The 15,040-nt window shown below is 49.7% G+C and overlaps 1 long non-coding RNA gene across 3 annotated transcripts in view; it reads right to left on the bottom strand.

Moving 5' to 3' along the window:
• LOC139035563 (uncharacterized) overlaps nucleotides 1-9,439 on the bottom strand; it is a 115,877-nt gene extending 106,438 nt beyond the window's left edge. For all 3 annotated transcript variants that reach the window (XR_011488162.1, XR_011488164.1, XR_011488163.1), the window contains exon 1: nucleotides 9,245-9,439. This is a non-coding gene — a long non-coding RNA (uncharacterized lncRNA). The remainder of the gene's footprint in view (nucleotides 1-9,244) is intronic.
• Nucleotides 9,440-15,040: the final 5,601 nt, after the last annotated feature.

Below are 15,040 nucleotides of genomic sequence, written 5' to 3' on the forward strand. Positions count from 1 at the left end.
CACCCTCTGAGATGGCCCACTTCTTTCCTATCACTTTGTCTCTCACTGAATTCTTTCTGCAATGAGACATCAAGAACCTGAGTTTCACTGAGTCCTGAAACCAAGTCTGTGAACTGGGTTGGGAGACCGTGGGTTTTGGCCGGGTTCAAGAGCCGGCCATGTGGGTTCAAGTCCTCATCTGAGGTGAATGGTTTCATGGTGAGCTCTAGAACCCTGGTGAGCTTCCCCCTCTTTCATGGAGGAAGCCAGCGTGGCTAGTGCAACTCTGAAGCAGAAAGAGCAGGCTTACCAGGGCTGTTGGCAGGCCCATACCAGGTGGTGAGTCATGGGATACAATAAGGCAGTTGCCCTTGATCTGAGGCAGTGGGGAGGCTTTAGCGCTTTCAAACATGTCCGCATAGTGAGGAAGGGGCCAGCAAGTCAGGGTACACCTTGGCAGAGGTGGTGGTGGGAGACCCACTGGAGACTGTAGCAGGGTCCACATGAGCGACACTGATGCTTTAGAGGCAGGTGGTAACAGCAAGAAAAAGAGAAGCAGGTACACTCCATGATACATCAACAGCAAGGCTGAGCGAGGCACTGCAGGTGGGGATGAGACACGGAAGTCGAGGATGGTCCAGTTCCCACTCTATGGAGACCTGGGTGAAGAAAACCTGAGCTTGAGATCTGTTTGATAAGACTGAAAGACACGCCCAAGACCTTCCAGCCACCCTCCATCTGGGACTCCTAGTCAGTTTCTGAACATGCAGCTCGTGCTGAGCAAAGCAGGGTCCAGGTGAGAAGTGGGGAGCTGGGGTGCTGCTTTCTCTTGGTTCTCTAGTGAGATCCTAGAGGCAGACCTGGGGCATCGTAGTGTGCCCCCACACCCATTCCACAGCATCTCACACAGCCTGTGATGCATGGGGCTCAGAGGATTAGCCAGGGGTACTGAGAACATTACATCTCCTGGAAACTCAGATTCTATCTCCGTTTAAAGTAGTCTTGCTGATGATAAAATGCAATCAGGTATGCAAAAGCTCTTTGGATAGTACCAAGCATAAGTGAAAGCAAAGTATTTTGACAAAGTTTGGAGTGGGGTTAAGATATGAAGATGAGAAGGAAGAGGGTCACAGGTGGGGGCTGGCACAACCCAAGCAACAGGCCTGGGGATGGAGAGGGCAAGGCCATCAAAAGGGGAAGGTGGGGAGACGAGCTAAGTACTGTCATACATGTTATCTCGCTATGCAGTCATCACAGCATTCTTATTAAGGTAAATATCATGTCGGCATTTTTCAGATAAGGAAACACAGTGGGACAAGTTGTCCTAAGTGGCCAAGCCAGCTCATCTAACTCCCAAGCAGCCTGGCCCTTAATAGATGAAAAAAATCCCTTTCCAGGTTAAAAGTTAAAAGTGACTTTTAGAGGATGACAGCCTCCCCAGGAACTAGTTGAGAGGAGAAACTTTTAGTGGCCAGGACCTCTGAAGGTCAAGTTTAACAACCCAGGGCAATTCTGAGAAAGAAATTGGCCTGTCTCAAAATGAGCCCTCGCAAATAAACGTGCTCTCATTTCAAAAGTCCGAGGGTCACGGAGGCGGTAGGCAGGCCAGAGAGGTGAGGCTCTGCTCACATGACTCTCCCCTGCAGCTGCTCCAGAGGAGCTGGAGACGTGGAAGACACTGTCTGCTGATCAGCAACTTGGGCAAAACTTAATTGCTTCCCCAAACCTGAAACATATCAAACTGCATAAATAAATGTGCTTTAAATTATTAATAAAGGCACTTACATCTGAAGCCTGAAAATTAATTTAATTTCTTATGCTAAACTGGCTGGCGTGGCATGTGATTTGAAGATTCAAAGACACAAAGAGCAGGGAAGAAAAAAAAGGGAGCGGTTATCTTGGGCATTTTGCATTTACAATCCTGGGGGATAAATAAAAAAGAAGGAAGGAGTAGAAAGAAAAGGTGGGAGGAAATTCTCCTGCAGACCCAGATGAAAACCACCTCATCATGAGAAGGAAAGCAGACAGGCTACCTTTCTTCAGGGCTCTTGCATATTGAAATGCACTGGAAAACTCAGGGAGTCTGAGTTTCCAGGGAGGCTGAATTGCTTGGCTTTCTCAAGGGCAGACATAATTAGAGCCAAGGTTGGGAAGGATGTATTAGATGAGCTTGGAAAGTAGGCTAGGAAGCATCAGCTAATGCTTGTGTGACTGGGGAGAAAGAAGCCAGAAACCCCTGCCACCCAACCACAGCCCAACCTAACACTGTCAGAGGGTCATCCCTTCAGCTTCCAGAAGCAAGGTGGTACCAAACATCCTGGATCAGAACCCTAGCTCAGCCAATTACTAGTTGAACATCCTTGACCCAACCTCTTTCCTCTGAGCTTCAGCATCTTCATCTGCAAAGTGGGTTAATAGTATCTATCTCACAGCATTTTGGTAAAGATGCTGCATGGCATTGGGAAATGCCTGAATCCAGACACTATTTGGACAAGCGATAGTGCTACTGTGCTCTCTACTATTTTTTATATCCACTGATAATGCCCATATACTTTTATTTTTTAGGAGAGAGAGTAAAGGAGATGTTGGATTGGGGACTTGGTCTAGGGAGACAGCAGAAAAAGCGAGGTGATATGGGACCTCTTCTCATCCAGCCACTGGGACAGGGTTGAGCTCTAAGATCTGGACGATGGAGAGTCAGAAGTCAAAGTGAGGCTTCCCTGGTGGTCCAGTGGTTAAGAATCTGCCTTGCAATATAAGGGACACTGGCTTGATCCCTGGTCCAGGAAGATCCCACCTACTGTGGGGCAACTAAACCCATGTGCCACAACTACTGAGCCCAAGCTCAAGAGCTCACAAACCTCAACTACTGAAGCCCACAGACTCTAGAGCCGGGGCTCTGCAGCAAGAGGCTACAGCCACGAGAAGCTTGTGCACCACAGCTAGATAGCCACGCAACTAGGGAAAGCCTGCCTGCAGCAACAAAGACCTAGCACACACACCCCCCCCAAAATGTTTTTTAATAAAATAAAATTACTTTTAAAAAGTCAAAAGGTTTTGTAAGGTTACCGGAAGCAGAGCTGCCCTGTAGCCCATGGAGGTGGAGATGGGCACCATCCTCTGTCTGCCTGGAAGGGTCTGTGTGCCAGTGTTCCATGCCCTGGTGGAAGAAGGTGGGTGTCCCCCTCACAGAGCAAGGGTCATGCTTGGATGGGGGAGTGGGCACAGACATGGGGATTCAAGCAGGAGAGGAAGGGTGTGGTGGATTTCGTGAATAACGAGGCCCTGAAATATCCAGAGAACACTCAGATCTGGCACTAGGGGACAGTGAAAGCAAATGAGCCAAGATTTTCTAGTTACAGGCTTGGGGGCTGGGACACCTGGAGTACACCTCTGAAATGCCCATCATTAGGCAGGCATACAGTAGGCGTCAATACAAAGTTAGCTCCCTTCCCACTCCCCTTCGTTCCTATCTTGTGCATTTATCAGGTATTGATCTTTTCCCTTATCTGGTCTCCAGGAGAGTCACGGGTTAGGATTCTGTACTTTAAATCCCAAGACTCTGATGCTGGGAAAGATTGAAGGCAAAAGGAGAAGGGAGCAATAGAAGATGAGATGGTCAGATAGAATCACTGATTCAATGGACATGAATCCGAGCAAACTCCAAGAATTAGTGAAGGGTGGAGGAGCCTGGCGTGCTACACTCCATGAGGTCGCTAAGAGTCAGGCATGACTTAGCAACTGAACAACAACTTTAAACCCCAAAGAGAACCAGGACAAATCCAACACACTGACCAACACTTGATAAAACATCAGCTAAACATCTGCATTTTACTTTTAGCAGTTGAGTCAATGTTTTTACTTCAAATTCCCTTGAGCTACAACAACCACCTTATAAAGTAGTATTCCCACTCTACAGTAAAAGCAACTGAGTCCTAAGGAAAGTGACCTGTCTAAGGTCATGCAACTTGTAAACAAACCACAGAGCAGGGATTTAGCACATGGTGCCCGGGCAGTATGGAGAGAGGCCGGGCTGGGACTAAAGCCGGCCCATCCTCCTCACAGCAATTCTCGCTAGCATAGCATCAGCCCTTCCTGGGTGCTGTGCACTGCGCCAAGAGCTTCAAGCATCACCCGTACATCTTCACCAAAGCCCAATCACTGAGACACTCCTATTATCTACCCCTGTTATCCCCGCGTGTAGAGAGTACACTGTTTTTTTGAGAAGCCAAGTTTCATTTGCTCTAGTCTATTGAGTAGAAAGTCAGGATTCCAGCAGCTCAGGCCAGAGGCCGTGCCTCTAACTATGAGCCCTACTGCCTCTCACCTAACAAATTCTGCTTCCTACCCATCCAACAGACCTGATGACTCGGAATGGGCAGAGCTACTATGCAGATGGAAGCGGGCCACGGCACCCCCCCAGCACAGAGTGAGCTCTCAAAGGACACGTGTTCCCTTCCCCAGGCCACACGGCTCCCCAGACCCAAGCTGGGCCCAGAGGGCAGGAGTGAAAAGACAGACCTGAGACGGGTGACTGGGCAAGGAAGCCTCTCTCTGGCTGCCCGGTGAGACAGGTGCTGGCCTCACAGTCTGACACCCACCAGGGACCTGGGCATCTGCCTCAGCCCTGCCCTGGATCTCTCAGCCTAGCAGGGGGGAAAAAAGCACAGCTGGTCCTCTGTTCAACAATTCCCACTTTTGTTACAATTAATTAATGCCCGAGCAGCCCTGTGCTGTTCACTTCACTGTTTCTACCAGCAAAGGACACAGCTTAGTTGAAAGAATGGTGGCTCTAGCGTGACCTGGGCCTGCATTTGAATCCTGGGGGACCTTGAGCAGGTCACCATGCTTCTGGGCATGTCAGGTTCCCAGCTTACAATGAAGGGGTCCCTACCCAAGGTCACGGCCAGGTGCAGGTCAGAGCTGTGCTGTCCCCAAGAGGGCGTCACTACATCTCCAGTGACTGCACTGGATGCAGCCTCAAAGGCAGCACCATGCAACAGAAAGGTCCTGTTTGCCATGAGAATCTGTCTTTAAAAAAAGGGGATACCTGCTCCAGCTTCTTTTAGTCATTTTTGTTTCTCAGGTATTAACCTTCCTAATTGCCTTTGAAAATGCTTCTGAATTGCAATACAATAAAAAGATACTTCTTAAATAATGCTTATGAAAGAGAGTATGTTAGTTTTAGGTTGAATTTACAACACAGGTGGACATTATAGTATCTTCAGATTTTAGAGCAAACGGGGGCTCTTCTTGCAATCACAGTATGAAGTCAACAAGTGTGTGCACTCTACGGGACCTGGACAGTAGCTTTCTGTGTTACATCACAATAGAAGTTTACAGGTGTCACCTCTCTACCCCATGCTGTTGGTCACGGCGTTAGTGGATTTAGTTTGATTTAGTTGTCACTGGGACATTTGCTGGGGATATCATTGTCTATGACTACATGCCATAGCATAGCTGCTAAGAACAAGAGCAGGGTATTCCTGAATCCCACGTGTTTTGTGTTAGGCTTGAGAGGAAAATTCCCATTTATTCAGAATTGTTTCGCCCTACTTTCTTTTTTTAAAAATTTTTATTGGAGCATAATTGCTTTACAATATTGTGTTCGTTTTTGCTGTACAGTAAAGTGAATCAGCTATGTGAATACACATATTCTCTCTTTTTTGGATTTCCTTCCCATTTAGGTCACCACAAAGCATTGAGTAGAATTCCCTACACCGTACAGTAGATTCTCATTAGTTATCTATTTTATATTCAGAAATTGCTTTCACCCTGAGTGAAGAATTACACTTGGAGAACAAGAATAGCTGAGTTACCCACTGGCTTCAGTACCATCCTTTCTTCCTTTCTGGTTCCCATCTCTGTCCCATGCGAGCACCTCTGAGCTTCCTGAAATTGTATATTAGCCTACATGTGCCATTTTCTGGGAACATATAAATGGCAAGAACCAGATCCCTGCCCCTGCTGGCTGTGGCTGTCCTCAACCCCAAATTCCTATGTCATGATCCCACCCTCAACCTCCTGGCCCACTTCCTCCTCTTCCTCCGCCCAAGAGCTCAGAGCGTGGCTGGGTTGGGAATCTGGCCAGACCTGATCCTCATACCATGTGGCCCTAAGCAAGTCTTCTTTTTTCCTCATCTGTAAGACAGGAATGAAATAGTTATCTGCTCCACGGGTTTGATGGGACACCCATACATGATCTTGGAGATGACAATATTCATCAACTGTAAAGAGCCATTGGTCATTACCATTACTCTGTCTCAGCTAGGCGATCAGCAGACACTCATTGGATCGGATTCATTTCTCCTAAAATAGCAGTGGTCCAAATGGAAGGAGGAGCACTTGGGTTTCAACAGATGAAATTGCAGGAGAAGGACCTTCCCCCCTCCTCCCCAGCCCCACCCGCTCACAGAAAATGGGATGCTCCTCCTCCTCCACTTAGAAGTGAGCTGGGGAGGGGACTTCCCAAGGGGCTACTGCTCTGAGTGGTGAGCCCACCCATCCTGGGCTGGATCTCAGCTGGGCAGGGGCAGAGCAGCCATGAGCCATCCCCTGCCCTTTGCTTCCTGCGTTCAGGCATGAGGGACACCACACTCCCTTCCCCAAGGATGCTGGGTGCTCAGCTGGCCTGCGATGTACTGAGACTGGGCCTTCTTGGAACCGTGGCTCGGGTAGGTAAGCCTCACAGGTTGGACCTAGAGGAAGAAGGGGTAAAGGGTTCCTGAATCCTTAACATGCTTCTTGCTGGGCCCACTGTATCTTCAAGTAGTAAAATGTCAGACCCTGACTGATTTCTTTGTTCAATGCATGCATGCATGCTCAGTCCCTTTAGTCATGTCTGACTCTTTGCAGCCCCGTGAACTGCAGCCCACCAGTCTCCTCTGTCCATGGGGTTCTCCAGGCAAGAATACTGGAGTGATCGCTGTGGCTTCCTCCAGGAGATCTTCCCCACACAGGGATCAAACTCGCATCTCTTATGTCTCCAGCACTGGCAGGCATGTTCTTTACCACTAGCATCACCTGAGAAGCCCTATTTGCTCAATTAACATGTCCTAAGCAGTTACTGGGCTTCCCAGGTGGTGCTAGTGGTAAAGAACCTGCCTACCAAGGCAGGAGACATGAGACGCAGGTTCAGTCCCTGTGTCAGAAAAATCCCCCAGAGGAGGACACGACAACCCATTCCAATGTTCTTGCCTGGAGAATCCCATGGACAGAGGAGCCTGGTGGGCTATGGCCCATAGGGTCACAAAGAATCAGACACAACTGAAGCGACTGAGAGCACACGCAAGCGGTTACTATCAAGCAGTTTCTATGACAGTCACTGGGAAGAAGGAGATCAGAGAAGGAGAAAAACCTAGGCTAATGGTCACATCTTCTCTCTCTATAAATTCTCCTGTGTCATACGGGGTTCTCTCCTCAGCACACATATACTTTCTCTCTCTACACACAAGCATCACACACACACCTCAGCCTCTGCCCTCCTGAGAGGCCCCTTGGTTAAAGCTGTTTTCTGGAAGCCAGAGGGAGCTCCGTGGGAAGAACAGGTTGATTCAGTGGGCAGCCGGTCCTGTCCCCTCCCCCAGCCCCCTGCTCCCCTCTCCCACCCAGGGGCCTGCTCAGCGCTCCTCCCCATGTCGGATCAGCCTCAGTGGCTCACCAGGACTTGTCTGGCTTCACTTCAGTTTCTTAGATTCAGAAGACAAGACAGAAAGGGAAGCGTGGGGAGAGCCCAGCTGGAGGCCGAGGGGGAGCAGAGGGGAAGGGCCATGCCGCACCCCGCCACCACCCGCCCCCCTCGCGCGCCCAGGCTGGGCCCAGAGCAGAAGTCACTGATGCACTGCGGTCGCCTTGCGGTTCAGGCCCCGGGGCTCAGGCAGTCGGTTGTGGGAAGCGTGATAACCGGCGAGCCGATTCGCAGAACTTCGAAGGTTTTGTAACAAAAGGTGACAGCACAAAGCCGGAGATAACAGGGTGCCATGGCCCTGGGCCAAGAAGCTGGGCAGTGGGAGGGCTGGCACGAAAGCCGCTCCTCTCTGGCCAGGGAGGGCGAGCGGGCCACCTCCGAGCTGAGACCATGGAGCTCCTTGGAAGAACTCACTTGTTCGTGGCTGGGGCGGGGCTGTGACAAGAAGAGCGATGAGCTCAGGCCATCCCTTCCGGCCGAGCTGGGAGCCCACGCATGTCTCGGACCACAGGCCCCCTGCCATGGGGGTCTCCTCACGAGCTTGCCATCTCAGTGTAGACGTGACCCTGGCCTGAGCGGCAGCCAGACTGATAAACTCACAGGGAACTGACGCCTGGGAGGGAGAGCCGGAGAGAAAGCACAGCCCACTGCCTCAGACACTCTTGAGTGCAGACGGAGCCACTGCAGAAGGAACCCACGGACGCTCTGTGGTCACAGGACCATGTCCTCCTTCCTCACGGCGGCATTCAAGGCGGCCTCACTCTGGGCCAGCCTACTTTTCCAGCACCACCTGCTACTCCTTGCCCCACTGACGGAGTCATCTCCCAGACCATTTGCCAGGCACATCAGGCACTCAGCTCTCGGAGGCCCGAGCGCCTGTGCCCCTGCCAGCTCCTTGGCCTTTAATGCTCTCCCCTCTCCTCCCTGCCTGGTTGATCCTTCAGGAAACTGCTGGAATATTTTCTCTCCTGGGAAGACCTCCTTTGCCCCTCAGGGGAGAATTCAACCCTGGTAGACCCAGCCCCTCCACCAGGCTTGCCTACACAGCCATCTGCTTTTCACGCCCCTCCACCTAGACCATTTGTTTTCCCGTTGGTCTCTCTTCCAGACTGTGAGGAGAGGCACTGTGTCTTAATTTAATTTCACTCCCAAACTCTAGGTCAGAGTCTGGCATTTAGCACTCACCTGATGCTGATGGGTGGAGGGTCAGGGGGTTAGATGCATGGATGGGAAGGAGGAGGGAAGGATCCAGGCAGGCGCACCCTGATGGGGCAAATACTTCAGAACCCACCACCTCGGCCGAGGGCTATCCTAGAACCTGAACTTCCTCCCAGGCTAGAGGCCTGGGGTCCTCTTCCTACCTGAAAGCCCCCACTTCCTTGGGCCCTCACACTCTCATACCTTGGATCCCAAGTAAGTGCTTGAGCCCTGCAAAGTGGTTTGAACCCCAAAGCCTTAGAGGGGGTCATGGGAAGCCAGCTCTCCCCTTAGGAATTCCCCAGGGCAAGTCCTAGCCTGCTCTGTGCAGAGAAGGAGGGCAGGAGGATTGATCAGCCGTAGGTCAGTGCCATTACTCACCCCTCACTCAGGCCTGGCTACACACTGCTGGGTTCTTGCTCCCACACCCCATGGTGTCCTCTGGGCCAGGACTGGAATCCCCAGGGCCCCTCCCATGCCTTGGGGTGACATCAGTGCCCAGCCCCAGGAGGAGGCTTCACCCCCAGAGGCATAGACATGAGCCTCTCAGAACAGACACCAGCCTTGCCCGGGGGCCAGGAGGTGGGCAAAGGCTGACTGAAACTGGTTTAAACCAGACTTAGCCAGTTTTGCTCTGAGCGGTAGAGGAAGTGAGTGGTTCACACCTAGTGAGATGGAGCAGCCAGGGTTATCTGGAAGCATTTTCTACAGCCAGATCCCCTGCAGAACACACAGGAGACACGGCCCCACCTTGTGACTCCTCACGGGACAGGGCCCAACACCAGCCCACAAGGGACAGTGCGAAACAAGGCTATGACCCTGTCTCCTCAGCCCAGACCTGGCCCAACCCTGTTTGGTGGAGACCCTTCGGAGAAGAGTGTGCGCGCGTGCTAAGTCGCTTTAGTTATGTCTGATTCTTTGCAACCCCATGGACTGCAGCCCACCAGGCTCCTCTGTCCATGGGATTCTCCAGGCAAGAATACTGGAGTGGGTTGCCATGCCCTCCTCCAGGGGGACTTCCCCACCCAGGGATCCAATCCACGTTTCTTACATCTCCTTCACCGGCAGGCAGATTCTTTACCATTAGCGCCACCTGGGAAGTCCTTCGCAGAAGTGGGGGAGTTCTATTAACTCTCTTGCCCTGAACTCACAAGGGTTTCCAGAGAACTCTGTCCATCTCTGTGTCCTTTCTCTAGAGTCCTTCAGAGAACTATTTATGCTTCTGGCTTGTGGTGGGTGTCCTCCCTTCTGGAAACTTCCATCTCCACCATCCTCCGTGGAGCACCAAAGCCAGGTTGCTGTACCTCCAAGCAGGCAGTGCCCACAGCAGCTGGGGTCCCCAACTCCTTGCCCGGTTTGCCCTGGGAGACTCAAGCTTGCAGAGATCCAGCCAGGTCTCTGCTGGGCTGCCCACATAGGCCACCAACCAGCCCTGCCTCTTTTCCTGGACAGAAACAAGCCTTTTCTGCTCCTCTTACCCATGAAGCTGAAATGCTCTTCAGAGAAGCCAGTGGAAGGGGAAACCCAAACCAAAGACACCAACGGGGACTCTCAGCGCTGAGAAGAAGGCACTCAGCAGTGGGACCCCCAGCAGAGCTCTCTGGAGTCCTGATGCCCTGCTTCCGGGCTGTGCTGTGTCTAGGCAAGCCCCTTCTCTGAGCTCAGTTCCCTCCTCAATAAGACGGTCCTGAGCATAGACTGCATATGGGCGCATTTGGTGAGATTTGGATTCTGAAGTCAGGAAGCATGGCACATAGTAGGTGTTCAACAGACAACAATCCCCTTCCTGCTCGTTCACTGCCCGTGTGGGTTTAGGGTCTCCACCTGGAGTGCTCAGGCATTGGGAGCCCACCTGGTAGATCTGAATCCCGGCTGGTTATGCCTAGGGAACTAACCTAGCCTGTGTGACCCACCCTCTCCTTTTAGTGACATGGGCTTGGCCACAGTTGTTATATGAGAGGGCCGTTAGGGGCTGTATGACGGGACGGGAGCAAAGCGTTTAGCGCAGTGACCGGCATAGAGTTGGTGCTCAGAAAATGCTGGTGGCTCAGTGGTTAATTTTTATCCCATACACCCGCACACCAGCACACAGCTCTCCTCCTTAATGCTAGAGCCAGAGACACCGTGGCCCCAGGGAGAGCAAGGTGGGGGTACAGCCTCAGCCCAAACCCTCAGAAGCTGCTTCATCAACCACATCTCCCCGCTGAATCAACATCACCTGTGGGACTTTTGGCACCACAGTGATACCCACAAACCCTGCTCTGGGGGGATGGGGTCAGGTCAGGAAAGGTGCCTATGAGTTCCCAAGGCAAGAGAACAAGTCCCTACAAGCTCACCCCCCCGGCCCCGGTGCCCTGGGAGGTGTGCGGAGAGGCTGGCCCGCTCCATGTGGCCAACCTGTGGCCAACGTACCCTGTGGGAAGCAAAGACTTGGAGCTGCAGTGGTGGGACCTGGGGAAAACCCAGAGACTATTTCACAGCGAAAAACCCAGGTTCAAGAGGGGAAGTGAATGCACCAGGTCACCTGACTGCCAATGCCAGGTCGCATCACCTAGTGATTCTCATCACTGCTTTCGCCTCCTGACCATGGGCCAAGACTTTGAGAGATCATCCTTTGTATACAGACATGTACAGTTGTAATCACTCTTGAAAAGGCATTATTTCTATACCCAACTGCTTTTTTAAAAGTCTTTATTGAATTTGTCACAATATTGTTTCTGTTTTATGTTTTGGTTTTTTGGCCACAGGGCATGTGGGATCTTAGCCACTGGGCCAGGGATCAAACCCACTTTCCCTGCAAGTCCTAACCACCAAACCACCAGAAAAGTCCCTATACCTGACTTCTGACCATTCTGCTCCTCAACTTCTTGTTGTGATCAATTCTTCTGAGGTGAAATTCACATAACATACCATTAACCACTCCAGAGTGTACAATTCAGTGGTATTAAGTGCATTCACAATGCTGGGCAACCACCAGCTCTCTCTACTTTCAAAACTTTTTATCAACCAATAAAAAGTCCCACACCTGTGAGATAATCCCTCATCCTCCCTTGGGAACCTCTGGTCTGCTTTCTGTCTCTATGGGTCTTCTGGAGGCATCATATAAAAGGAATCATACAATGTGTGGCCTTTGGTGTCTGACTTCTTGCTTTTAGTATAATGTTTTGCAGGTTAATCCACTTATAACATGCATCAGTGCTTCACTCCTTTTATGGCTAAATCCTCTTCTACCATATAGATATGCTATTCATCCTGGATGGACATTTGGACTGGTTTGTCATTTCTAAACAAACAGGAAGACTGAAAGAATAATGTAATGAGCACTCCTTTTCCCATACCCCTGACTCAGCAACAGAGTCTGGACTACAGCGAGGCCAGTGAGGTGTTTTGTTGGGGCATTGAAGGAAGGGCTTGCTTCTAGCGTCTGCAGGGGCAGGTGGAACTTGAGAGGCATGACTCCCTCAAGGCTGCCCCTGAGGCATCTTGCCAGCCTCATCCTGGTCCTGGCCCTGTTGGACCATTTTAATCTGTTGCCATGCTTGCATTGGCTGTCAAATGACCTGGTACATACTTGAAGATGGATTATGGACCACATGACACTTTACTCCTCAGTTGCTCAGCTCCCAAGGACAATGTGCATAGTAAAAAATCCACTCCCCACCGTGATTTCATGTCACCTCCACCTTCCAACCATAGTCACATTTCCCAACTGCCCCAAGTCCTTCTCTCATAGATCTTTTGTTTGATTCGTTGGTTTGTTTTCACAACCAACCAAGCAAATGATCTGTGAAAGATGATGTTTGGTTTGTTTGGGGGGCTTCCGTATTGGCTCAGACAGTAAAGAATCTGCCTGCAATGCACAAGACACAGGTTCAATCTGTGGATCAGGAAGATCCCCTGGAGAAGGGAATGGCTTCCCATTCCAGTATTCTTGCCATGGGGTCGCAAAGAGTCAGGTATGACTGAATGACTTTCACTTTCACTTTTTCTTTTGGTTTGTTTTTAGCAGGACCTAATCCATCCTAAAGGAGATCAGTCCTGGGTGTTCATTGGAAGGACTGACACTGAAGCTGAAACTCCAATACTTTGGCCACCTCATGCAAAGAGTTGACTCGTTGGAAAAGACCCTGATGCTGGGAGGGATTGGGGGCAGGAGGAGAAGGGGACGACAGAGGATGAGATGGCTGGATGGCATCACTGACTCGATGGACAGGAGTTTGAATAAACTCCAGGAGTTGGTGATGGACAGGGAGGCCTGGTGTGCTGTGATTCATGGGGTCACAGAGAGTCGGACATGACTGAGCAACTGAACTGAACTGAACTGAATGGAGCTTCCCACATCACATGTGGATATTGTGTCTCTTTCACATTACAATGGCCTGGGTTTCCCCCTTTTTTCCATGGCATAGGCTTTTTAAAGAGTCCAAACCTTATTATACAGAGTGAAGTCAGAAAGAAAAACACCAATAGAGTATATATTAATGCATATATATGGAATTTAGAAAAATGGTAATGGCAACCCTATATGCAAGACAACAAAAGAGACACAGATATAAAGAACAGACTTTTGGACTCTGTGGGAGAAGGCAAGGATGGGATGATTTGAGAGAATAGCATTAAAACATGCATATTACCATGTGTGAAATAGATGACCAGTCTAAGTTCGATGCATGAAACAGGGCACTCAAAGCTGGTGAACTGGGACTATTCAGAGGGATGGGATGGGGAAGGAGGCGGGAGGGGGTTCAGGATGGGGGACACATGTACACCCGTGGCTGATTCATATCAATGTTTGGCAAAAACCACCACAATATTGTAAAGTAATTAGCCTCCAGTTAAAATTAATTAACTTTTTTTAAAAAACAGTCCTAATCTTATAGTCTTTCAGAACAGCCCACACCATGGATATGCCTGATGGTTTTCTCTTGATGTCATTTAACTTATTCTTCTATCCCCTATTGATCCCGTGATCTGGGATTTGGGACTGGAGATTAAACATGTTGGCAAGAATACTCCATAGGTAAGGTGTGTTACCTATGCACATCACCTCACATCGGGAAGCCTGTGATGCCAGGTGGTCCTACTATGAATAGATGATGCTAAATTTGAGTTGGATAAATGCATGGCCACCATCGTTGCCTGTTGTAATGGTCATTTTTCCTTTTTTTAATCAGTAAGTAAGCTGGGGAGACTCTTTGCAGCTGCACAGATATCCTGTTCCCCAACAACCCTTCACTCACTGGCCTTTAGCACCCATAAATGATCCCTGCCCAAATCAAGAATTACACTTGAGGTTGTGAAATGGTGACTTTCTAGTTTTATCCTTCTTTCTACAGTTCTCAGCTGGCATTCTTTTGAAAAGAAGAGTTCCCCTCTTCCCCCTCACCCTCTCTCTTTCTCTTATACATACACACACACGGAATTCATGGATTTTTCTGTCTGTTTCATGTGACGTTTCAAGCAAATTTTCTAGTTGTTTCATTGATGATAGTGATTTTTCTTCCTGATGCTCAGAAGCCTCAAATTTTGCCACAGGGAGCCCTTCAAGTCTACTTCTGCACCTTTCTGACATGACTTCACTTTCAAGCACGTCCTCACTTCTTGGGAAAGATTGAAGGCAGGAGGAAAAGGGGACGACAGAAGATAAGACAGTTGGATAGCATCACTGACTCAGTGGACATGAGTTTGAACAAGCTCTGGGAGTTGGTGATGGACAGGGAAGCCTGGCGTGATGCTGTGCATGAGGTGGTAAGAGCTGGACACAACTGAGCAACTGAACTGAACTTGCTTCTTGGAACAATAAGATGTCCTAAACTTACCTTGTACTTTCCTTTCCTCGAATCTGGAATCAACTGCTTCTCCAGAAAGATTTAGTTCCTTTTGGTGGTTAGTGGTCTTAGAAATCAAGACTGGACACTGGGTGGTCTCATTGCTCCTGGAGTTCTTGCTTCTAAGCTCTTTCAGTGGACAAAGGTGCGGAAACTGAAATCAGTTTATAATATTATCAGTTCAAATTTAACCATCCATTTCTTCTCTTAACTCTTTTGCTGTTGCTAATTTAATATTCGAATCTCTTTTCTCTCACACAGACTTAGTTTCTAACAGCATTAATATACATATTTATTTACTTGATTTTATGATATGCATAAAATATTTCCCAAATTACTGTATCATCAT

The sequence above is a fragment of the Odocoileus virginianus genome, chromosome 6, assembly GCF_023699985.2.
Source record: "Odocoileus virginianus isolate 20LAN1187 ecotype Illinois chromosome 6, Ovbor_1.2, whole genome shotgun sequence".
In the NCBI taxonomy this organism is placed as follows: Eukaryota; Metazoa; Chordata; class Mammalia; order Artiodactyla; family Cervidae; genus Odocoileus; species Odocoileus virginianus.